At 54.7% G+C, this 26,160-nt stretch overlaps 1 protein-coding gene across 3 annotated transcripts in view; it reads right to left on the bottom strand.

Moving 5' to 3' along the window:
• MEF2D (myocyte enhancer factor 2D) overlaps positions 1 to 25,844 on the bottom strand; it is a 104,931-nt gene extending 79,087 nt beyond the window's left edge. For 2 of the 3 annotated variants that reach the window (XM_058042721.1, XM_058042723.1), the window contains exon 1: positions 25,281 to 25,437. The gene's annotated coding sequence lies outside the window, so the exon portion shown is untranslated. Of the gene's footprint in view, positions 1 to 25,280; positions 25,438 to 25,764 lie in introns of those variants that run through there. The other variant, XM_058042722.1, reaches the window with a different exon arrangement.
• Positions 25,845 to 26,160: the final 316 nt, after the last annotated feature.

Raw genomic sequence — 26,160 nt, 5'->3', positions numbered from 1 at the left:
ATATATATATAGATTTGTATTTTTGTATATTTGTGTATATGTATATTTGTATATTATTTGTATAATTTTGTATATTTTGTATTATTTGTGTATATATATATATTTGTATCTGGGGGTTTATCTATACATGTGGGAATATTTATATTTATATTTATATTTATATTTATATTTATATTTATATTTATATTTATATTTTTATTTTTATATATTTATATATATTCTCACATATATAACTCCAAAAAATATATATATTCCCATACCCATAGCCTTCTCAAAATACACATATTCCCATATATGTAACCCACCAAATATATATTTATTTATTTGTATATTATTTGTATTATTTGTATTTTTTATATTTTGTATTATCTGTATTATTTGTATATATATAAATTTGTATTTGGGGATTTATCTATACATGTGGGAATATATATATATATATATATATATATATATTCCCACATATATAACTTCAAAAAATATATATATTCCCATACCCATAGCCCTCTCAAAATACACATATTCCCATATATGTAACCCACCAAATTTTGTATTATTTGTATTTTTCGTATATTTTGTATTATTTCTATTATTTGTATATATATACATTTATATTTGGGGATTTATCTATACATGTGGAAATATTTTTATTTATATATATAAATATATATATATTCATATATATTCCCACATATATAACTCCAAAATATATATATATTCCCATATCCATAGCCTTCTCAAAATACACATATTCCCATATATGTAACCCACCAAATATATATATATTTATTTATTTGTATATTATTTGTATTTTTTTATTGTTTGTATTATCTGTATTATTTGTATATATATAAATTTGTATTTGGGGATTTATCTATACATGTGGGAATATTTTTATTTATATATATAAATATATATATTTATATATATTCCCACATATATAACTCCAAAAAATATATATATTCCTATACCCATAGCCCTCTCAAAATACACATATTCCCATATATGTAACCCACCAAATTTTGTATTATTTGTATTTTTTGTATATTTTGTATTATTTCTATTATTTGTATATATATACATTTGTATTTGGCGGCTGATCTATACATGTGGGGATATTTTTATTTATATATATAAATATATATATAAATGAATAAATAAATAAATATATATATATTTATATATTTTTTTATATATTCCCACATATATAACTCCAAAAAATATATATATTCCCATACACATAGCCCTCTCAAAATACACATAATCCCATATATGTAACCCACCAAATACATACATATATATTCCCACATGTATAGATAAACCCCCCAAATACAAATTCATTCCCATGTATATAAACCCCAAACACAAACAACCCCTGCCTACATCACACCTACACAAAACACCCCAAATAATTAACCATGGGTGTTGTGGTGTGCTGTAATGTCCCATTTTGGCCTTCCAGGTCATTCCCCCAGGTGTGCCTGTACCTCTCTCCATTCCCCCTTGCCCCCATGCTGAGTGAGTCCTGTCAATCAGGCTGAACATTCCAGCAAGGCGTCGTGTGGTTGGTCAAGTTCAAAGGACGCCCCTCAGGCCCAGGGGTCATTGGCCTTTCTGGGTGTCATCTTCCCCTCAGACCCTGCCCCTCTCACCTGGTTGGTGGCTCACCTGTACCTCCCCTCCCCCTGTCCCTGAGCTTAAAAAGGTGATCAGACCATGCGGTCTTGGTTCTGTTGGAGCAGCTCCTCACGTTCAGACCTCTGTAACCATGGAATAAACCTCTGGACATTAAACCCTCCAGCAGAATCCTCTCCTTTTTCTCTTCACCATCGCCTGAAGCCATTCCTCCTGAGGTAAACGGGGTTCCTAACAAGCCTGGACTTGTTCAGTGCCCAGCTGCAACCACCAGCAAGCCAAGGTATCTCTGGGGTGATACACCGCAGTTGCTGCCTTTGGCCCAGCAGTGAGGGTCAGACTGGCCCAGGCACAATCTAACTGGTAATATTGGGAGCCTTTTTCCAATATTTGGCGTCCCTGGGTGGGCTAAGCAACTCTTCAGCCTGAGACGGACCTGCAGTACCTCGGAGAAGCTTCTGGCAGCCGTGCATCCAGCTGAAATGGGCTTTGGTTGCATCGCCCTCAGCTAGAGACTTTGGGAATATTCCCAGAAGAAGTTTCGTGGACTGTTCGGCACTTCTGGAAAGCCCAGCTCCTTTTTCCAATACATGGGGACTCCAAGCACACATCTGGAAAGCCCAGGGGGGATGGACGGGCAGGAGAAGCAGCTCTGGGGCTGGAGGGGCCAAGAGGGAGGCGCAGATTGCGGAGGGGAAGAGCCCTGACCGCAATCTCTCCTTCCCCTTTTTTCACGTTTCCTCTAGCAACGGGCTCGGGGCTGCAAACATTTGGATGCCAAACCCGAACTTCCCCACCTCGGGCTGCCAACGCTGCCCTCTGCTCCTCTGCCAGGTGCTCAGGGACTCCCACCCCAAAGCAGGGAGACCCCAGACCCCATTTCCCAGAGCTGGGCCATGTCGGTCTCAGGGAGTCCCAACAACAGCAAGGAGCAGACATAATGAAATAAAAAAAGAAAGAAAAAGAAAAAAGAAGAAAAAGAAAAAATAAGAAAAATAACTTTCTCCATTTTTCTCCATTTCCCCAGTCCATGAAACTAAAGCATCTCAGCCCCTCAGCCTTCAGTTTGTACCAGCCAATATCTCCAAGGTTTAATTAGACCTGTTGAGCCTTTCCCAGTTGGGTTTCCTCTGGCTTGACCCCAAGAGGTGTGAAGGAACAAATTGGGAGAGATCTCACTCCAAGCAGGAGCATCAGGCAGGACAGGCTGGCAGTTAAACAGTGAGGAGCCCCAGGTGCCAGAATTCCAGGGGCTGGAAAGGGGGACAGGAGGAGGGAATTCATCTCCAGTGGCACAGAGGTGCCCAGCAGGACAGGGCAGAGCTGAGCAGTGCCCAAGAACCATGGCACCAGCCAGCTGTGCCAGGGGCATATGCAGAGCGTGACCACCAGCACTGAGCTACTGCAAACCCCACAGAGGGATGGCATGAAGGCACCCCAGATCCAGGCAGGGTAGGAATTGGTGGGGTTCACTCCCTGCTCCTCCAAACCCCAAAGAGGGATTCCATGAAGGCACCCAGATCCAGGCAGTAGGAATTGTCAGAGCTCACACCCCTCCAAACCCCAAGAAGGGATGCCATGAAGGCACCTCCGGTCCAGGCAGGGTAGGAATTGTTGGGGTTCACCCCTGCTCTTCCAAAAAATGGAGGGATGTCACGAAGGCACCCCAGATTAAGGCAGTAGGAATTGTTGGGGTTCACCCCCTGCTCCTCCAAACCCCACAGAGGAATGGCACAAAGGCACCAAGATCAAGGCAGGGTAGGAATTGTCAGGGCTGTGGAAAGGGGGATAGGAGGAGCAAACTCCTGCTCCTCCAAACCCCACAAAGGGATCCCATGAAGGCACCCCAGATCCAGGAAGGGTAGGAATTATTGGGGTTCAGACCCTGCTCCTCCAAACCCCAGATCAAGACAGGGTAGGAATTGTTGGGGTTCACCCCCTGCTCCTCCAAACCCCACAGAGGGATCCCATGAAGGTACCCCAGATCAAGGCAGGGTAGGAATTGTTGGGGTTCAGACCCTGCTCGTCCAAACCCCAGATCCAGGAAAGGTAGGAATTGTCAGGGCTGTGGAAAGGGGGATAGGAGGAGCAAACTCCTGCTCCTCCAAATACCACAGAGGGATCCCATGAAGGTACCCCAGATCAAGGCAAGGTAGGAATCTGGTGGGCTTCACCCCCTGCTCCTCCAAAAAACCGTGGGATGGCATGAAGGCACCACAGATCAAGGCAGGGTAGGAATTGTCAGGGCTCACACCCTGCTCCTCCAAACCCCAGATGAAGACAAGGTAGGAATTGTTGGGGCTCACCCCCTGCTCCTCCAAACCCCACAGAGACATGGCACGAAGGCACCCCAGATCCAGGCAGGGTAGGAATTGTTTGGGTTCACTCCCTGCTCCTTCAAACCTCACAAAGGGATCCCATGAAGGCACCCCAGGTCCAGGCAGGGTAGGAATTGTTTGGGTTCAGACCCTGCTCCTCCAAACCCCAGATGAAGACAAGGTAGGAATTGTTGGGGTCCACCCCTGCTCCTCCAAACCCCACAGAGGGATCCCATGAAGGTACCCCAGATCAAGGCAGGGTAGGAATCTGGTGGAGTTCACCCCTGCTCTTCCAAAAAACCGTGGGATGGCATGAAGGCACCCCAGATCCAGGCAGGGCAGGAATTGTTGGGGTTCAGACCCTGCTCCTCCAAACCCCAGATCCAGGAAGGGTAGGAATTGTTTGGGTTCAGACTCTGCTCCTCCAAACCCCAGATCCAGGAAGGGTAGGAATTGTTGGGGTTCACCCCCTGCTTCTCCAAAGCCCACAGAGGGATCCCATGAAGGCACCCCAGATTAAGGCAGTAGGAATTGTTGGGGTTCACTCCCTGCTCCTCCAAACCCCACAAAGGGATGCCATGAAGGCACCCCAGATCAAGGCAGGGCAGGAATTGTTGGGGTTCACTCCCTGCTCCTCCAAACCCCAGATCAAGACAGGGTAGGAATTGTCGGGGCTCACCCCCTGCTCCTCCAAACCCCACAGAGGGATCCCATGAATGCACCCCAGATCCAGGCAGGGTAGGAATTGTCGGGGCTCACCCCCTGCTCCTCCAGGTCACCCTGCAGCCCTGGCTTGGGGCAGGGCAGCTGGAGCTGCTCTCCAGGCTCCAGGCAAGGTCCCAGCAACACAGCTGTCACTGCAAGTGTTGCAACAGCGGCTGCTGGCCCTGCAAGGACCACGGGGACATGAGGGGGCGTCGAGGGGGGGGTTGGTGGCACAAGTGCAACCGTTGGAGCCACCGAGTTTCACTCTGGCTGGCTGAGTTCCCCTTGGGCAGCAGAGATGCAGAAGTGAAACCTGCAGCTGTGTGGCCGTGGGGGCGGCCGGAGGTGCAGCAGGGCTGGGGACCCGGAGCAGAGCCACGCACCAGCACACAGTGACCAAAGCTGCTGGGGGACCTGGGCAGGCTGGGGAGCACGGGCACGCTGGGCTTTGCTCTGCCTCACAGCACCCATCTTGTTTCTGCCCTCGCTGCACAGCTGGGCCACATCTGGTGGCAGCAGGAATGCCCTGGGTGGGCTGGTACCCACAGCTGGGCAGGGTCCCTGCTCCAGGAGCCTGTCCAGGGGCTGGCACTGCTGCAGGACAGGGCAATCCCAGCCCACTGGGCAAGTACTGGGCAGCATGGAGTGATCCCAGCAGCAGCAGCAGCACCTCCTAATGCAGGGAAACTGAGGCACAGAGAGGGTACGTGAACCACAGGGCTGAATGCACAACTATCTCCCAAACCCCAATTTCCTCCCCCTGGGCGAGCCACTCACCTCCTCATCCCAACCTGCTGACACAGCAGCACAAGGAAGACCCCAAAACTGACCCCAGAACACCCAGCACCCATCTTGTTTCTGTCCTTGCTGCACAGCTGGGCCACATCTGGCGGGAGCAGGAATGCCCTGGGTGGGCAGGTACCCACAGCTGGGCAGGGTCCCCGCTCCAGGAGCCTGTCCAGGGGCTGGCACTGCTGCAGGACAGGGCAATCCCAGCCCATTGGGCAGCATGGAGTGATCCCAGCAGCAGCACCCCAGCAAGGAAACCGAGGCACAGAGAGGGGACGTGAACCACAAAGCATCTCCCAAACCCCAATTTCCTCCCCCTGAGCAACCCACTCACCTCCTCATCCCAACCTCCTGGCACAGCAGCACAAGGAAACCCCAAAACTGACCCCAGAACCCCCAAGAACATCATGGGGGTCCCTATAAGAGCACAGGGACAGCAAGATGGGGGTGCCCCATACCCCAAGCAGCCAGGGCTTGCCCTCACCCCGGTGACAGTGACAATACTTCAGGCCACATTGCCACCTGCTGGCACCAACCCTGGGGGCTGAGAGCGCTGGCACCTTCCTTGATGGGGACAGCAAGTGGCTCTGTGCTAGGTATCATGTCCAGTGAGGAGAAACCACTCCTCACTTTGCTGAACTCATTTTATCCAACTTCATGGCAGCCTGGGCAAGCCATGCAACCCAAACCCACCCCAGAGGTGCTGAGAGGAGCTGTGGGGGCTCACAGCACCCACACTCTCCTGAAAGTGTGGTTTCAGGAGTGAAAGTGCTGCCCCAGGGCTGCAGGACACTTCACAGCAGCAGGGAGAGCTGCTCCAGACCTGCAGTTCCAGCTCCTGCTGCCATTTCCAAGGCAGAGGTAAAGCAGAGATGGCACCATCGATTCTTTTGCCACCCAGACTCCCTGCAAACCTCTCCTGCGTGCTGCTGCCTCTCCCCAGAGGCCACAGATCCAATTCCCACCTCTCCCTCCTGTCCCATGGGGGGGACAGATCCTCTGCAGCCACCCATGCATCCAACCATTCACGTCTCTCATCCCCACAAACCCCACCCGAGGCACGGGGGAGTGCAAATGCCACCTGCACGCACCGAAAACTCCTCCCTGACACTCTGTGGCCACTGACTAACCCAGCCCCACGTGGGTTACACCTCTCACCTCCCACCTTGGGAAGGATCCTGCATGGGGACAGGTCACCAAAGACCCCACAGGAGCTGCCCCAGGCAGACACAGCACTGGGAACTGGCTCTGGGTGTCTCCACCCTCACTGGTGTCCAGCCCCAGCTCTGGCTCTGTCACACAGGTCCAAACTCCAAGGCCATGGGGTGAGGTGTGGCCAAGCCAGCTGGGGGAGACAATCACCGCCATGGCCTTGCTGTGCCATCACCTGAGCCAGGAACCACCAACCATGGGGGAAATCCTTCATTGCCACAGCCTGGGCAGGTGCTCAGGGCACCACCTGAGGTCACTCAGCCCGGCCTCTCCCCGTGGAAACCAAACAAATGTGATCAAACTTCCAGCCCAACCTCCCTGCTCTGACAGGTGACAGCAGCTCCTAAAACACCTCTGAGCTGCAATATCTGACCTGCTGGGCTGCCAGGTGAGCCCCCAAAATCCCTTCCAACAGCACTGCAAAGGCAGAAGGAGGAGGTGGAGGAAAACCTCCAGCTGCCCCTTGCTGCTGTTCCCCCATTCCAGCCTTTGTAACCTGTTTGTAAGGGCAGCTTGAGGAGGAGAGGGAGGAGAGGGAGGAGAGGGAGGAGAGGGAGGCTGCTGTCAAACACCAGCACTGGGAGGCTCATACTTCATTCTGGGCTGTGCTGTGACCCCTTGGTGTGTCCAGAGTGGGGGCAGCCATGATTTATCCTGTTTTCTTCTCCAACAGCCCCTCCTGCACCCTGCCAGCAGTGCCAGCCATGGGCAGCAGCACCACCAGGGCAGCTGGAAAATCACCTGGCACTGACGTGAGCTGAGGCAGAGGCAGGGCAGCTCGGCCTTGGGGAGCACAAAGTGTGCAGACCCTGACCCCTCACGCACACTCAGAGCCTCGTGGTCGAGCACAGATCTTGGCTGCATCCAGAAAAGCAGGTGGCACATCCTGCTGGAGCAGGGCTGCCTCTGAAAACCCAGCAGGGAAAAACCTGAGCCGGAGGCAAAATCATCCTCGGGGTTACAAATCACCCAGTTCAACCCTCAGCTCCCTTCACATCCTTGGCAAATCTCTACTCCCCAAACTTCAGACCCACTATTTAAAAAAAAAAAATTAAAAATCACACAAAAAAAAAACCCAAAAAACAACCAAAAAAAAAAAAAAAGATTGAAATTATTTCTCCCCAGCGAGGTGCAGAGAAACACACATTCGGTGCCGTCGTCAGCAACTCCTACACCACCCCCCACGTTCACCACTGCAAGGGGGGGGCAGGAGGGGGTTCACAGGCACCTACACTGAAAAAAAAAAAATCAGATTTCTGCCTAATTTGGTTAATCAGCCAAGCGAGCAGCATGGATCCATAGGAGACTGTCCTGCGTTCCCTTCATGGGGCAACAAAATCTCCGCAGCCAGTGCAAGCATCACCTCCCTGTGACAGAACCATGATCCTTGGAAAATTCCAAATCCCAAATGCTGCTCCCAGTTTGAGCATACTGGTAACTGAAAATGCAAAAAAAAAAAAAAAAATTAAATAAAAAATAAAAGAAGGGGTTTATTAAGTCTTGGAATCACCAGAAAAACTCATAGTGCTGTCAAAGGGGATCATGGATCTCAGAATCCTCAGTGATTCTTTCTCTCAAAACCCTTCAGTGGTTAAAGGAAAATTCAGGGGAGGGAAGGGAAGGGAAGGGAAGGGAAGGGAAGGGAAGGGAAGGGAAGGGAAGGGAAGGGAAGGGAAGGGAAGGGAAGGGAAGGGAAGGGAAGGGAAGGGAAGGGAAGGGAAGGGAAGGGAAGGGAAGGGAAGGGAAGGGAAGGGAAGGGAAGGGAAGGGAAGGGAAGGGAAGGGAAGGGAAGGGAAGGGAAGGGAAGGGAAGGGAAGGGAAGGGAAGGGAAGGGAAGGGAAGGGAAGGGAAGGGAAGGGAAAAGGGAAGGGAAACAGCTCACTGGCCCAGAAGCCAATTACAACAAATGGAAAGTGTTTTGCTTTTTAATCTCCTGGTTTTTTTAGCTAATCTCTCCTTCGGAAAGGGACGATTGGCTCAGCAGCAGGATGCTGCCAGGGGGATACAGCACGTGTGGAGTCCCAGCTGGAATGGAAACTCAAGCCCTTGCTCTCCAATCCTGTCCTTCTGGGGTGGATTTATCCTGGTTTTTTCTCAGAACGATTGTACAGGGGCAGAGAAACGACAGCAAAACTTAGGGAAACTTCTGACCAGGGGATTTTGCTGTGTTTCTGTCTCTCTTTTCTGAAGAGGGGAGTTTTCTTTTTTCAAAATACTCTTTTCACTTTGAGTTTTTCACCAGTTTGCACAGGAGGATTTGGAGGTGGGAAAACCCTCCCCAGCTGCTGCAGACCCTTCTGCTTCTGTGGGCTTTGCCCTCCTTGGAAGAAAACCCAAATCCTGCTCCTCACCTGCCCAGAGATTGGGTAATCACAGAATTACAGAATCCTTTTTGTTGGAAAAGACCTTTAAGGTCAAGAAGATGATCCTTTTCCTGCTGCAAAGGAAGTTCCATTCTGGGGAAGTCCATAAAAACGAGAAGTTTTAGAACTGAAAAGGACCACACACACCCAAAACTGAGTTCGTTTCCTTCTCCAGTCCTGGGCAAGACCTCAACAGGATCCAGCAGAAGGGGAAAACCAGTCCAGGAGAAGATAGGACCCTCCTCATCCACCACCACTGGACAGCACAGCAGAGCTGGGAACCAGCTGGAGCCTCCTCACCCAGCCAGACTCTCCCGAGCACGTGGAGAGCCAGAGGAGGGAGGAGGCCCTTGGATGCCATCCCCAGAGCCCATAAATTACAGCAGGGAACAGAATTGCATTTGCCCTATTTCTTATCTGCTTGGAAATTGCGCTGCTTTCCCAGCTGCAAAGGCAGCTCTGTTCCCAAGAATTTCAGCAAAGCCATGACCTCTTTCCAGGATCGTACAGTATATGGTGGCGGGGAGCCAGGGCTAATTATAGGCACAGGAAAAGGGGAGAGAAGGCATTTGGGAAAGCTCTACCTTCCCAGCCACAGGGAGGGAGTGGGGCAGCACAGGCACAGCCAAGCCCCTGACAGGAGCACCCCAAAAGGGCTGCAAAAACCAGGCAAGGAGAGAAAATCCCAGGATTTCACTATCCTCGTTTTCTGGGAAGGTGAGGAAAGATGGAAAGATGATGGAAAGATGAAAGCCAGCATAAATCTTATCTCACAATAGTTCACAATTCCAGGGTGCTCTGGTGGAGAGGGGAAGCCCCTCGGGGGGAGCAGGACAGGTACAGCACCACCCCAGCCCCAGCCAGAACCACTCTGTCAGTCCCACACCTGGAGTCTGAGCAGCAGAATTCCCTGCAGAGACCCCATCTCCAGAAGGTGAACGATGCCACCAGCCCCTCACTGTGCCCCTGTGCCCCAGCCAGAACCACTCTGTCAAATCCAAACCCAGAATCTGAGCAGAATTCCCTGCAGAGACCCCATCTCCAGAAGGTGACGATGCCACCAGCCCCTCACTGTGCCCCTGTGCCCCAGCCAGAACCAGTCTGTCAGATCCAAACCCAGAATCTGAGCAGAATTCCTTGCAGACCCCATCTCCACAAGGTGAACGATGCCACCAGCCCCTCACTGTGCCCCAGCCAGAACCACTCTGTCATTCCCACACCCAGAATCTGAGCAGAATTCCCTGCACAGACCCCATCTCCAGAAGGTGACAATGCCACCAACCCCTCACTGGGCCATTTTGCCCCAGCCAGAACCAGTCTGTCAGATCCAAACCCAGAATCTGAGCAGAATTCCCTGCACAGACCCCATTTCCAGAAGGTGACGATGCCACCAGCCCCTCACTGTGCCCCTGTGCCCCAGCAGAGATATTTAATTCCAACACAGAGATTTTCCCCAATCTGGAGGCAAATAAACCTGCATTAATTTCCACCCCAGCCAAGGCCCTCAGGCAAAGCCACGAGCAGAGTTCATTGTCACTCACTGAGCAATGTCACAGGAGCCACCTCCCTGCCTGGACCCAGTGCAGAAGTGGACAAGGACACGGTGACACATGTGCCCAAGAGACCTCCCAGCAGGGAGGAGGCCGGGCAGCAGAGTACACAACAGGCAGCAACTCTTTTAACCACCAGGCTCCTCTTCAGAGCCACGTTTCTGCACGAAACAAAACCTGGGCAAGGTAAAAATCCCACCCAACGTTTTTCTTTGAGGAAGGAAAAAGAAAAGGCAGGAACCTTCTCGCTGGCCGCAATGGTTTTCATTTTCCACCAAACGAACTCGAGCCCAGCCTCTGGCTGCCGGCAGATCCCCTCCTGCCTGCTCACTGCCTGTGTGCTTGTGGGAATGTGTGGGTGTGTGGGTTTTGTTTTGCTTTCTGCACCGCTCTGCAGACCATCTCCTGCTCTGGGCCAGCGCAGCCTGCACGGCTCAGCCCAGCTCCATCACCCAGCAGGGTGGGCACCCCACTCCTCAGCTACACCCTCCTCCTCCTCCTCCTCCTCCAAGGGCTTCCAGAAACATGGCCTGCAGGGATGCCAGCCCTCAGGGTGCTGCAGAGCTGTTGCCATTGCCAGGCACTCTGAGAAGGTGCCTGTGTGGAGGGGAGGGTGCAAAGCGCTGGCATGGCTGTGCCCTGTGGGACAGGGGACAGCAGCACCAAGCAGGGCACCAGCACAGCCTGCAGTGGGAGAGCAGCTTTTACTGAAGGAAGGAACCTGCCTGCCCGTGCTGGTCCTACTGATGCCCTTTTCTAATGCTCCTGTGGCAGAGGGAAGGGGGATCAGTGCACACCCTGCTCCGGGTGAGACCCTTGGCGTCACCTCCTGCCAGCTTCCAGGGTAACAACCCCAGCTAAAACCCTGCCCTTGGTGCTGCAGGTGCTCCCAGAAACGACCTAAAGCAGCCTGACAGTGGGAGAGCAGCTCTCACTGCAGGAAGGAACCTGCCTGCCCATGCTGGCTCCAACTGATGCCCTTTTCTAACACTCCCAGGGCAGTGCACACCCTGCTCCTGGTGAGACCCTTGGCGTCACCTCCTGCCAGCTTCCAGGGTAACAACCCCAGCTAAAACCCTGCCCTTGGTGCTGCAGGTGCTCCCAGAAACGATCTAAAGACTGACAAAGCCTTGGTGCAAACCAAACCCAGCACTTTCTACGTGACACCCCCCCCTCCCCAGCTCCAACACATCAAGGAATGGATGGGAAGGCAAACAGAAACAGAAACATCCCCACAGCTCACACCAAAAACCAGCACCCAGCACCCAGCCCAGCAGCAGCACAGAGCACAGACACCCATCCCCACAGAGCTGAGCCCACCTGGCTGGTGCTGCTGGCACATCCTGGAGGAGGTTGGGCCAAGGCAGTCCCTTCCCTTCCCTTCCCTTCCCTTCCCACCCAGCTCGGCGGGCGCCGCCACGCACGGCTCAGCCCTAACGGGATAACAAGCTCACAATGAGATCCTAATGAAGGATTAGCGAAATACAGTTTAAAGAGATTAAGGCTGGGTGCAGCACTGAAACTTTTTTATTTAATTTTTTTTGCCTCCTGAGAGCCCAGCAGAGGTGAGACACAGACTAGAGCCAACATGGATGGAGCCTGGCATTCACTGCTGGCTCCGGCGACTCGGGATGGTTTTCGCATCGCGTTCGTGCAAAGAGGGGCCAGGGCTGTAAAAAGGATGGAGGAACACACAAAAAACGGCTCGTGGCGCCTGCAAGCCCTGCCCAAGGCGCTTCACAGCCAGCCAGAGGCTTCCTTCATCTCTCCCCTCCCACATCAGTCCCTTCCCATCTGCATCCCAGCTGCGGCCGATGCTCTCAGTGCCGCTCGTAATGACTGTTGATGTTATCCGCCCAAGCCGGAGCCTTCCAAGGAGCCCCAGGGAAGCAGGTACTCAGCTCTCATTCAGGGAAAGTTATTAATAGTAATTTCTTGGCTCTACACAAACAGAGCAAGAAGTCAGCCCTGGCCTGGGAGAGCTTGGCGTGACTGCCAGCCCCACGTGCTCCGAAAGGTCAGGAGTCTGGTTCGCCCCCAAATCAAACGAGGATGTTTAAAATAGAAGGCAACACATCTGGGGTTGCTTTTTGGCTTGTTTTGACCACTCATATTTTTTTTCTTCAACCACCAACACCGCATATTTTCTCCTCCTGAGAAAGGGCAACGTGACTGTCGCCCCATCACGGGCACCCAAGAGTGGGGATTTGTTCAAGCAGCCCCAAGAGTGCAAAAATGCCCAGGGGGAAATGGGAGAGCAAGGCTGGTGCTGGGGGCAACTGCTCAAACCCACCCCTCATTCCAGCCAAGTCCTCAAAAGCCACACGACAAGAGGGAGGTGGGGAGCTGAGAAACATCCCTGTTGAGAGACTACAAAACAAATCAAATGAAGATGTTTGGAGCAGATCCAGATGTTTATTAGTGACGCACATGGAGGTATAAATAATTATCCGGTAGGAATTTTGTTCACAGGCAGCTCTCCCTTATCTAATCAGATCTCAGTGCGACATGGCCCCGGCCTCCCCCTGCTTAAAAAGTCTTGAGAAAACCAGATGCAAAAGAAAAAAAAAACCTCACTAGGGGCACCAATTTAATCCCATTAATCACTGGATACTGGGAGCAGAGCTGCCAGCACTCAGATCTCATCCAGGCACAGCTTAAGGGAGGATTTTTTTCCTCCAGCAGCAGCACTGGCAGAGGGTCAGATCCTGCACGAGGGTGCAGAGCAGGGCCAGGAGCTGAACCCTCACACCCTGCCCCATGCCCAGCACCAGGCAGGGGTAAAATGGCATCTGTGGGGACAGGAGCCACCGTGGCATTGGCTGGGCCCCTCCACAGCGGCACACAAGGAGCTGCACAAACTCCCTCCTGTAAGAAACCAAAGTGCTTAAAAATATAACTGGCCAACAAACCCCTCCCTTGTCCGGCTGCGTGGTACCGAGCGGCCTCTCCACGCCCGGACACTGCAATTACCTAAAAATAAATGGACCACAAACCTCAAGAGGCCAAATGGCTGAGGGGGATGAGGACAGAAGGGAACGTGCCCCAGCAGCACCGAGCAGCCATGAGCAGCTCTCAGGCACCACCACGAAGCCCAAGCCAAAGGGTTCACATGCAACCAAAAAAAAAACAGGTCGAAAAAAGGCTTTAATTGCTCAAAAAGTACCACCTGAGCTGATTTTTCCTGGCCCTTAGCATCACCTAGCCCACGGGAGGTGCTGGCCCACCATCCCCCCCATCAGCAGCCCCTCACACTGCCAACCCCCCCAGCACTGGAAATGCCAGCATTTCCCATGGTTTTCCAAAAATGTAACCAGCCCAACCCACCAGAGGAGAGGCTGCAGAGGGTTTTGCAGTGGCCAGAGAGGAGCAGTGTTGGAAACTTACTGTAGGAAATTGGCCGCTCGGCTCCAGCTCCTTGTCCCTACTGGTGGGAAAGTCTATAAATCTCTAATAAAGAAAAAAAAAAAAAAATCCCCTCCCATTTTATTCCTTCTCTCTCTCCCCCCCCTTCCAAAGGATTGCGAAACTGAGAGGGCAGCCAGGGCTTGGATTCGCAGCATTTCTGAGTTCCTACAGAGTCTGGGCTCCCTGCCACCAGCAACAGCGGCTCTGGGGGTGTGGAAAAAGGGAGGAAAAAAAAATAAAAAGAAGAAGAGGAGTAAAAAAAAATTATATTTTAAAAAGTCCTGTTTATTTTGGGGGATGAGAGAGAAAGCTTGCAGTGCACAAAGCGGGGTGGAGGGGGAGCAAGGCTCTGGCACTCCTGCAGGCACCACACGGTGGGGAACCCAAAGGGTTTGGTTCAAACACCTCAATATTGGGTGGGAATCCTGAGCTTGCAGAGGATGCTCTTCCCCAGAGTGTACATGGGCAATAAGAAGGCTCATTCAGAGGGAGGCAGCACCCCCCCAGAGCAGCTGGAGCCCCTTGAGGGCACCCATGGGTGCCAGTGGCAGCTCTGCCCTGCCCTGCCCTGACGCGGCCCCGGTGCTGTAAGGGGAATTACTGAAGACAGGCTGGAAGAAAAGCCTGCTCCAGCCATGACCCAGATTCCCCTCCAGCCTGATCCCTCACTGAAGTCATAATCCTTGGAGGGCTTCTGGTCTTTTTTTTTTTTTCTTTTTTTTTTTTTTTTTAAATACATCCCTGAGCGTTGCCATGGTGACGAGGGGGATGCTATAATTTCAGCATTATAGACTTCAGTGCGAGAACAGGAGGGAGAAGGTGGTGGAAATATGGATGAGTTGCACTGGTAATGCATTTTTAGGGAAAAAAAAGAATTAAAAAAAAAAAAAAAAAAAGAAAAGAAGCGAGGCAGCACCTTGGCTTGGGCAGCAGAGGCTGGAGGAGCAGTGCCATGTCACAGCTGAAGGGATGCAGGGGATCATGGAATCATGGAATGCTTTGGGTGGGAAAGGACCATAAAGGTGCCCTCATTCCAACCCTTGCCATGGTCAGGGACACCTTCCACTAGACCAGGTTGCTCCAAGCTTTGTCTAACCTGGCCATGGGGCAACCTCTGCCAGGGCCTTAGCACCCTCAGAGGGAGGAACTTCTTCACCATACCCCACCTAACCCTGCCTTCTGTCAGGGTGAAGCCATCCCCCCTTCTCCAGTCACTCCAGGCCCTTGTCCAAAGTCATCTCCAGCTCTCTTGGAGCCCTTTAGGCACTGGAAAGGACTCTAAAGTTTACCTGGAGCCTTCTCTTCCCTGGCATGGGGACCTGCTCCCGTGCCTCAGCCCCACTTTGGGGCATTGCTGGCACAGCAGCTTCCCTGGGCATGGGCACTCCAGACCCCGCAGAGCTGTGGGGGATGCAGCTGCCACCCTGCCAGGATGCAGCAACAAGTCCTAAATCCCCCCCCCAAAAACCCTTGTGGAACACAAGGTTCCCCTGAGCACAACCACGCTGTTTTGGGGTGCCCTTAGCCCAACCCTCCACAGCTCAGCACGCAGCCAATGCCAAAACTTTGCAGAGAAGCAGCTCCAAAAGAGCTGCCCTCTCTTTTTACCTCTATTTCTACCACCTTTCCTTTCCACATGCAGGTCCCCAAGGTATCCCTGTGCTCCTGCCCAGCTCTCTGTTGGAATAAAACCCAACACTGCCTGTGTTTTTGCAAGGATATGAGACAGCTCTGGGTGTTCTTAAGGTGACACCACCTTGGCTCAGCCCTGGGGCTGATGTCTGTGAGTTTTCAGGCTGGCAGCTGATCTATGACCCCACAGGAAGGATGAACCAGGAACCCAATGGCTTCAGCCCCACGCACACCCCAGGGAGTTCAAGCTCTCCTGTGACACAGAAATAGCAAAACTGTACGAACAGAAGCCCAACCAGTTTTAGCCACGTTTCCACCCCGCTGCCGGGCACTGAACCGGCACCTGCTGTGACGAAAAATTTCCGAAAGACGCACAAATAAAAATAAAACCATACACAAACAGCTCTGCCCAAAGGCAGCCCAACCAACGGCCCATGACCCCATCACAAGAGAGACGGGCTGCCAGGGACTCACGGGGTCCCAAAGGAAGCCACGCTGCCCCTGGGGATGCCAGCTCCACACCACGCACAAGGGGAGGTGACAAAAAGCTCTGGGGTGGTGTGCATGGCACTTGGCACTGCATCCTCTGGCCGTGCAGCCTGCATCCTTCAGCCTTTCTGAGGGGTGGGAGAGGGATCCTGACCACAAAATCCAGGGGGTCAGGGACACTGAGATATCACTGTGGTGCATGGCACTTGGCACTGCATCCTCTGGTCATGCAGGCTGCATCCTTCAGCCTCTCTGAGGGGTGGGAGAGGGATCCTGACCACAAAATCCAGGTGGTCAGGTGCAGCCTGCACCCCTCAGCCTCTCTGAGGGATGGGACAGAGATCCTGACCACAAAATCCAGGTGGTCAGGTGCAGCCTGCACCCCTCAGCCTCTCTGAGGGGTGGGAGAGGGATCCTGACCACAAAATCCAGGTGGTTAGGGGCACTGAGATATCACTGTGGTGCATGGCACTTGGCACTGCATCCTCTGGTCATGCAGGCTGCATCCTTCAGCCTCTCTGAGGGGTGGGAGAGGGATCCTGACCACAAAATCCAGGTGGTCACGGGCACTGAGATATCACTGTGCCTGGGCACAGCTCAGTGAGGATCCTCGCTGGGACAAAAGGATCTCCTGAGCTCTAAAAGCTAAATAAAACCACAGCACATCGCTGCCAAAGTGGGAACTCCAGTGTGGGGTGGCATCCTGTGCTGAGGACCCCCAGCAGGACCCAAGGTGTTTGCTCCTCGCTGCAAAAAATCTTGTATAACCTCAGTGGAAAAAAATATCGTGACTGTTTTGTTTCCGTGCCTGAAGGGGAGCCAAACACCCAAACTACCACCTTCAGCATCTGACCTGTCAGGCCTTGGGCCATCAGGGCGCTTTCAGCAATGCCCCGAGCTCCAAATTTAGCCTCGAAGGTATTTATCTCTGAGAAGCTAAAACCAAAGCTCCATTTGCATAACAAAAAGACCCCGATGCTCGCTGCAAGTGCTGCTGGCAGGGCAGAGGACATGCAAAGCAGCCTCTCTCTCCAAGGTCACCCAGGCAGATGCTGAGCTCACCTCAGTGGCTGGTCCTCTCCGCTGGAAAGGACAAGGCAAGAACATCTCCCCATAAGGGAAACATCTTCCCAACCTTCCCACCTCGTCCAGTCGGAGCAGCTCTCTCCAGCACAAAGGCAGGTGGGAAATCCTGCTCGATAAAGCACACACTCATCTGGCCCTAAAGCTGGAAGACCTGAGGGCAACTACCAGGACTTTTCCAAACTCTCTCCATCTGTGTTGAGAGCTGGGCTCGCCATTTTCCTCTCCTGTGTACCCATGGCTGGCACAAGGCCAGGCAGCTTTGTCCCCTCCAGAGCAGCGCCCATGGGGAAGCAGGAGGAACCCAACCCTTGGCCTTTCTCCAGCAGCTCCCACGACCCCTGGAGCCCCCAGAAGCCCTCAGGATCTCACCCCATGAGACCCCCACCCTTCCCATGGGAGCAGCTCCATGCTCAGCTGTCAGACACCAGGTCAGCACCCGCTGCCACGCCGTGCCCGCGTGCCCGCAGCTCAACCCAGCACGTGTCCCTTTGTTTTGGGACAAAGTCCCTCCAGGAACTGGCACCACCTGACCATCTCCTCCTTATCTCACACCGACTGAATCTCCTCCTGCCCTGCCATCCTCACAGCTCGCTCCAAGCTCATCTGTGCCAAACCCCAGGGCGCCACACCGAGCCCAATAAAGCATCGCTGCGCCCCAGGCCGCCCCAAGAGCCAGATGTTCACCTCTCCCCCCGCGAGGAAATGCCAGCTCTGGGGGGAGAGGATTGATGGAGGAGCAAGAAGCAGCCACCAGCTGCCGCGGGAAGAGGCCTTGGCTGCCTTTCACCACCAGCATCTTGCTCCAACCATTTGTTCTGCTTCTATTTTCGAAAGCGCCGGGGCTCAGCGCTCGGCAGATCCCAGCCTCCCTCCCAGCCTCCCCACCGCCGAGCGAGGCGACAGATTTCTGCTAAGAGGCAGCGCAGGCTCCACTCCCCATCTTGGCAGCATCCAGGCAGGACTGGGGGATATTTTTGAGCGAGCGAGCGAGCCGAGAGGTGCGAGTTTTCCCGGCGGCTCGATGCCGGCGCGTGGGAAGGAACGGCCGCGGAGTCAGGGAAGGTTGAGGATGGAGCCGTGATGGATCCCTGTGCTTCAAAACCTGGAGTTGGGGAGTCAAATCCTCCTCAGTCGTGCAAAGGCACATGTCCAGTGGTATGTGGAGCTCTCTGGGAAAGCACCACCCAAGGGGTGAGGTTGGAGATAAGGCCTGGATTTGGCTGCATCCCAACCCCCCGAGCCCTTCCCAGAGCCCTCACAGAGGAGATCTGTCCATGTGATCCCAAGTGCTGCTCCTCACTGGAAAACTTGATGGAAAACTGCCCCACATCCACATAAACGCTGCCTTCACCCAACTCTTCCACATCCAGTTAGTGAAATAAATTTGCTGCTACCACAGGGCAGAGCTATGTCTCCAGGGAACCTGTGGTTTATCCCCTGGGATAAACCCTAGGGTTGGAATGAGAGGATTTTTCAGGTCCCTTCCCACCTCAACCATTCCATGAGCCTGTGATAACTGTGCCTAGAGGCACCTCCTCACCTCCATGACCTCCCCAGTGGTGCCGGCACCACAGACACTTGGTGACACACACAAACACTTTGCTTTTCCCCAAGATTCTTCCAGCAAGTTCTGAACCACTCCAAGCACCACATGTCCGACAGGGCCAGGAATTCCCAGCAGCAGGAGGGTGCTTGTGGCACAACCAGGCTGCAGCAACACCAGGATTTTCACAAACTGAGGGATTTTCAGCCATCCATCATCAAACCGAGCAGCTCCAGGTGCCCACCCACCCAGAGGAGGTGACACGGGTGCCACAGGACACTGCACCCCAGGGATGGACACCATTCCCAGCCACTGGAATTTGGACAAAGTGGCTGCTCCTCCCAGGGCTGGCAGCTCGCTCAGATGCCAGCAAGAAGCCTGGGTGCGTACCAGCTCCACGGGGACATTTATCATGATATTTATACAAAGCACAACAGCTCAACCCTCACCTGTAGTTACACGAGCACACAGCCACTCTGCCTCTGTATTTTGGGTGAAAAACACACATTTCTGGCTGTCCCAGAAGATCCTTCCCTATGGATGCCACCATGGACCAAGAGCACCCATGCCTGGAGCCTGATCCCTGCCATTCCCTGCCCCAGCTCCTCAGCACAGTAATTTATCTCCTGCTCCCAGCACTGAGCACAGCAGCTGCAGGGCAGGACAGTCCTGGTGACTGCCTGTGCAAAATAAAAAAAAAAGCCTGGTCAGTCAAAATAATTTGTCCACATTCTTTATTGTAATTTTTTTCTTCCCTGCCAGTGGAAACTCCTGCTCCGGCACCATGTCTCAAGGTTACTGCTAGGGGTGGGGGAGGATTTCAGGTTTTACAACTGAAAAATTCCAGACAGAAACCCAGAAATGTTGCCAGTCTTTTAGTGAACAGAAGTTCTTTATCCAATTAATTTATTTAACTTTTTTTTTTTTTTTTTTACACTTGATGCAGCAGGTTTAAGCAAACTCCTGCCCCTCAGATTTTAAATTCTCACTGATGCCATGAACATTTCCAATTCTCAATTTCCTTTTTAAGGAAAACCAAACCAGATGAATCTGACCCCACATATTTTCTCCACCTGGGAGACGACATGGGATGTGTTCCGGGCTATGGCGCCCAGCAATTTTTCCCTGAAGCCTTCCAAAAATCGGAAAGGAAAAAATTTTGAAGAGTAAAAAGAAAAATTTCATCTTCAAAATAAGAAGAGAAAAAAAAGATGCTTTCGAAAAGGATGGAGGAAAGTCACTTTGTTCCAAAAGGCACTTCCATTTGAAAAAGAAGATGAAAACTTCCAAGCAGGGCTATTTATAACCACTGCCTATATCCATCAATAAAACCTTGCACCTGAAGCTCCACCACATCCTCCAGAGCAGGCACCCCCAGGCCCACAGCCCCAGCACCCCCGGGGCCATGAGCTGCAGGATCCATCACACAGTAGATGCTGATAATCCCCCTAGGCAGAAGGAGGAGACAGGAGAAGGAGAAATCCCACTAGAAATCCTAAGAAGATCCCTTGGCAACCCCGGGGTGGGCTTGGGTCAAGGACCTGGCCACACAGGCAGGTATCACTTCCCAAATCTCATTACTACTTTATGGGGATGGAAATAAAAAAAAAAAGGTTAAAAAAAATAATTTGGGAGCCATGGATTTGTCCTGCCTCCTTCCAAAAAAACAAAAAAAAGGCTGATGCAACAGCAGTGCTGCAGTGGGAGGTCACCCTTCCCCACAGCCCCAAGCACCCAGCCAGGGGGGCTGCAGGGCTGGAAGCGGTTTGGGGTTTGTGCCGGACGCTTGCAGCAAGCTGTTTGAAGCTCTGGAGAGAGAAACCATTCCTCCTCCTCCTCCTCTTCCTCCCTGGCCAGAAATAGGTCATTTAATTACCCCCTTCCCAAGCCCAGGCAGCACTGACTCAGGACAGGAGGTGGGAGAGCTTCCACCCCGCGCCAGCAGCAGCCCGAAGCCACCGTGCTGGGCTCTGACCTTGAGCCGTGGTGCCAGCAGCACTGGGCTGACAGGGCACAGCTAGCACAGATGGCTCAGCTCCCCACCTCTGCATTCCAGCTCCTGCTGGCCACTCACAGCCAGGAGGGTCAGCCTGGGGTGCTGCTCCACACACAGCCCCCAGCAGGGCCATTGCTGCCTCCAGGAAAACCAAGGGCTGGCGGCAATCTGGGAAATCCTACGTGTCCTGCTCAGCCCCTGGCTGCTTTGGGATGGGTGGGAAGGTCTGGTGCCTTCCTCACACTGGTCTGGGACAAGGACAGCGAAGGCACAAGGGCGAGAGGCCACCGTGGTCTTGGTGGAGCTGACCGAGCATCACTGGTGGCGTGGTCACCACGGTGGCTCCTGGGTGGTGGCACATCCCAGCACAGGCACCATCCTGCCCTTCCAGCTCGTCCTCACCGTGCACCAGGACACTGTGGCAGCCCAAGAGCAGCACCACACACCTGCTCTGCTGGGGAATGGAGGGGCACAGAGATATTTGAAGTCCCACTGGGCAACATGGCGTTATCCAGCACTGGGAACAGGCCCCAGCAGCTGCTCCAGCATTCCAGCAGTCAGCCACAATAGGACATGTCACCACCAGCAGAGTGGTGACACAGATCCCCACCACTACTGCATGCAGCTCATGTCATTGCCCCCTTTTCTATAGGGGAAGGTGCTCACCTAGAGCTAAGAAGCAGCCTGGGAATCGTGGAGCAGCTGCTGTGTCCCTCCAGCCTTGTTGTGACCCACACAAAAACAGGCCAAGTTTCCCCAAAAAATATTCTCATGCAGCCCAGAGACCCAAGTCCCCCATCTTCTGCACCCTCATGTAAGAGAAAGCAAACCTAGACCTCACCCCCCCAAAGTAAATCACTCCAAACTGGAGTATTTATCAAACCTTTGCTCTCCACGTGGGCACTTTTTTAGGATATTTTAAAGGATGAGGGCTCTTGTCTGTTTTGCAAGCAGCGGGGAGCTACAGCAGGGAGACACCAAGAGTGAGGAGAAAGGAAAAATTAAAGAAGAACCACAAGCAAAGCAAAGTGGAGTGCAAGATGCAAAGCGACAGATCCGGGGAGGCAGAGCTGCTGGCAGGCAGACGGCGAGATCCATCTTGAAAGCAAAAGCAAACTGCTGCTCACACAGGCAGAGGGAAAAACCTAGAGGTCTTCAGCACCGCCTGAGCTCTGATCAAACAAAGTGATTAACAAATCTCAGCTTTTTATTGAAAGCTTCTATCTAATTAGAGGAAAAAAGGAAAGGAAAAAAACAAAATTAAAGCCCCGAGAGTCACAGTGAGTGGTGAAGTCCCAGACAGCGCTGGGGGAGGTGAGGGGGTGATGCACCCCACAGTCCTGCTGGCACAAGGAGAGGGCAAGCACAGCCAAGGGCACCCAGTGCCACACGTTGCCGTGCCTCCCCAGCCTTCCTCCTCCTCCTGCCTTCCTCCTCCTCACTCACTCTCTGCTCACCACGGCGGGCTCAGCAGCAGAGCTGAACCTTCCCGCGAGCAGCACTGTCATCTACAATAGAGTCACCTCTGAACCCGGCACGGCTCAGCCGCCAGGAACTGCCAAAATAGCGATAAAAATAAAGAAAGAGCCCCCTGGCCTGAGGAGTTCACCCTCGGAACAGATGGGACGGCGGCGGGGTGAGGCAGGGGGATATTTTTAGCTCTGCTTGCAGATGGGGAAGTCCGGGACAGCACCGACACGGCCGCCCCACCGCCGCCTGTGCAGCTCACCGTGCCTTGGGTCACCTCCATGTGCGCTGCCGGGTATTAACGGGATTTAATGGGATGCTGCCTGCTCACTTCCTGAGCCTCAGGCACCACCTTCCAGGCCAGCTCACACCATCACAGCTCCATACGGCACCCCAGCAGCGCTGCTGGGGCACCCAGTGGGGCAGGGGTGGTCCAGGGGAGCGGAGTGGATGTCAGCAACCCACCCACACCGCGCTGCCTCTTTCCCCTTCACTCCCAAAAAGGCCACGTCCCTGCAATCCATCACAGAGGAGATGCCACGCAGCACCCACGGCGGGTCCCTCCCAGCACGCTCCAGGCGATGCCAACCTGACCCTGGTTTCCAAGCATTCTGGCTTGGAAAAAAAAAAGAGGGAAAAGCAATTTCTGCCCCTCATCACAGACTCTTTTTCAGGTTCAAACGACTCGCCCAGGGTGTTAGACGCAGAGCCCTCCACACCTAGCTGAAGCCCTCCTGCTCCTTCGGGATGTGCCAAGCAGCATCTCCCCCTGTCCTCACACCCATCCTTCCCTGGTGAGCCAGGGCCTGCACCAGCAGTGTCACCTCCCTGCCAGGCAGCTCCCAGCACACACAGCACACAGCAGCTGGGTCCCGCTCCCGTACTTTTCGTCCGACACTTTCAGCTTTGTTCTCCCTCTCACAAAGCCGCCGTGAGGCTGCCCTGGCAGCACGAAGGGACCTTGAAGTGGATGCAGTTTATGACCATATTTAGGCTCCTTTATGTTGCCAGAGTCACAGTAAAGGGCTGCAGCATTAAATGAGACTCAGACCCCACTTGTTTCACTTGGCAGCCTGGGAAAAATCCACCCCGGGTGACTCCAGCACCGTCCATGCCTCCGCCCTGCCCGCTCGGGGACAGCACAAAATAGCAACAGCCCTTCCCAGCTCCGCAGTTGCACATCCCAAGAGGAGCCAGCAGCCCCATACCAGTGAGGAGGGGGGAATTAAACACACCAACCACCTCCCTCGTTCCGAGAGCACCACCAAAGCGCGGGGAAGCAAAGGGACGTGCCCAAGGTCACCTATTGCCAAAGAGTGCTGAGAGCCCCCCAGCAGGACTGAGCACACACTGGGACGTGACCGCTCAGCACGAGGAGCCCCCGAGCCGCTTTGTGCTGGGGGAGAGCCCGGGCAGGAGTGGAAACCCCCGAGCCACCTGACACGGGAGCTGATGTCCCTTCAACAGGAGCTCGTTAAATCCCTGCTGTGGCAGAGGCACCGGCGAAACCCGAGCGGCGGCCCCCACTGCTGCTGCTGCTGCGGGGACATGGGCCACCTGCTCAGAGCCAGCACAAGTGCAGATGCCTCAGCTCGACAACTGCAGGGGCTGAAGGGCAAGGTGGGAGTGGAAAGGAGGATCCATGAGGCCCATCCACAGGTCTGTGACCTTCAGGAGCCCGTTCCAGTGATCCTGAGCGCAGGGCGAGCAGCTTGCTTTGGAGCTCCAAAGAGACAGGGGCAGCTCAGCGCTCCCATGCCAGGGCCACCTGCACTGAATCAGCTCAGGGAAGGAAAGAACATAATGAGAATAACCCTTACCTACACCCAAAACCTGCACCCCTGGCCTGATGAGCGTCCCTGTCACACTGAGGCCGGCACAGCCTCTTCTCCATCAGCAGCAGGACTTCGAGCTGGGACAGAGGTTTGAGAACACCCACCTTAGCAAAGCAATACCAGCCCAAAAACCCATACACAGCCACGCACTGCGGGAGAAGGGGCTTTGGAGGGACAGGATCAGGCCTTTCCCGAGGAGGGGGCAGGCAGAAGCGCTGAGCTGAAGTGCCAGGGGAATTTGCAGCAGCACAGGTGTCCCTGTCCCTGCCCAGACCCCTGCCCATAGCAAGGGGGAGTCACAACCCAAAACCGCGTGGCAGCTCCGACACTTGTGGAGGATTAGGAGGGGACAACCCAGCTGGTGGCCACGCAGAGCTGGGGGTACCATGGGGTACCACGGTGCAGGGGTAAGAGCTGCGTGTGTGGCACAGCTGATGATGCTGCTCTTGGGCGTGAGGAGAGAAAAGGCAAATAAATAAAAGAATAAAAACCAACGACAAAGCCGAAGGGGTTTGGGAGCCGCAGGGAAGGGATAAGCTGCGGTCGCACGGGCGTCACAGACGCCGGAGAGCCGCAGATGCCGGGCGCCCTGTCAGCCAGCGCATCCCCGCTCAGCACCGCCGGTCCCTCCGGCCAGGGAAGCGCTCGGCACCGCGGGGAGGCCGCGGCAGCAGCGGTGACGCGGTTCGGCCCCACACGACACCGTGCTCCGGCCGCTGAGGGATGGAGCCGAGGCGCTGAGCCCCCCCCGGACAAACAAGCCCAGCTGTCGGCTCCGGAGCCGGCGCACGGCCAAGGCATGGACGCTCCAGGACTCGATTTACCCAAAATCTGCTCTTGCCAATCAAACCGCAGCCCCCAGCGGCACCCGGAGCCGAGCCGGCGGGTCCCCCCGCAGCCCCCATGTCATCACCCCATGTCCTGCCACGGAGGGCACCCCCCAAGCCCGAAATCCGCCGGGCCCTGCTTCTCCCTGCGTCCCGCCAGGCCGCAGCGGGTCCCGCTCGGGGTGGGCGCAGTGTCGCGGGTGGGTTCGTGCTCTGTCGCCACGGGGGTCCCACGGGGACACTGCCCAGCGCCCCGCAGCGGGGTGGGCACCCCCAGCGCTGCCCCTACCGCACCGGCAGCACCCAGCGGGACCATCCCCGTGTGCCGCACCCGGCACCCGCATCCCCTCCGTGTCCCGTATCCCCCTCGGTGTCCCGCACCCCCTCCGCGTCCCGCGTCCCTCCGCGTCCCGCGCCGCCCTCACCTGTCCCCGCAGCGCCCAGGCCGAGCCGCCACCTCTTCCCCTTCCTCCCGCTCCCTCCTTCACCTCTGCACCATTTTGGTGACGGTTTGTTTTGAAGCCGAGGGGGGAGGAGGAGGGAGGAGGGGGGCGCGGGGGAAGGATGTGCCGCTGCCGCCGCCGCCGCCGCCGCCGCTGCTGCTCCCGCCCCCGCCCATCCCCGCGCCTCGGGGCGGCTCCGTGCGGCTCCGGGGGTCGGGGGGGGGTCCCTCGGCTCCGTTCCCCCCACCCCGAACACCGCCGGGCTGAGCGGGGCTCCGCGCCCCCCCAAGGCCGCCCGGGGAAGGAGGCGGGGGGGGGGGGGGTGCTGTTCTCGGAAGTAAACGCCAGAAATCGCGAAACGTGAAAAGAAATCCAAAATAATTAAAAATAACAATTAGAAGGAGGAGAAGGGGGGGAAAGGAAAAAAAGCCGACGGCGAAGAAGCGCGAGAGCGGGAGGGACCCACCTGAGCGGGGCGCGGACCGGCCGCTGCCGGGGCTGCGGCGGAGCCGGCGGGGAGCGACCATGGCCGGGCCCGGCCCAGCGTCAGGGGCGGCGGCGGCGGCGCGGGCGGCCAATGGCCGCGGCGGGGGGGAGCGAGCGGGGCCGGGGGGGACGGGGTGGGACCGGGGCCAAGGGGGGCTGAGCCGGGCACGGGGAGCCGAGGCCTAGCGGGGCCGGGCCGGGCCGAGCCAGGCCCGACGGTGCGCTGAGCCGGGCACGGGCAATGGCAGCCGGCGGCGGGGTGTGCTGGGCCCGGAGCTCCCCTCGGCCGCCCTCAGGGGCTGGCCGGGTCCCACTCGTGTTCCCCGGGCTGGGCAGGAGTGTCCGGCCGAGCCCCGCGGCCACAGTGGTTGCCCCG

Source organism: Melospiza georgiana, chromosome 33 (genome assembly GCF_028018845.1).
Source record: "Melospiza georgiana isolate bMelGeo1 chromosome 33, bMelGeo1.pri, whole genome shotgun sequence".
NCBI classification, from domain to species: domain Eukaryota; kingdom Metazoa; phylum Chordata; class Aves; order Passeriformes; family Passerellidae; genus Melospiza; species Melospiza georgiana.
The sequence above is the reverse complement of the archived record's forward strand: the minus strand, read 5'-3'. Positions and strand labels throughout refer to the sequence as shown.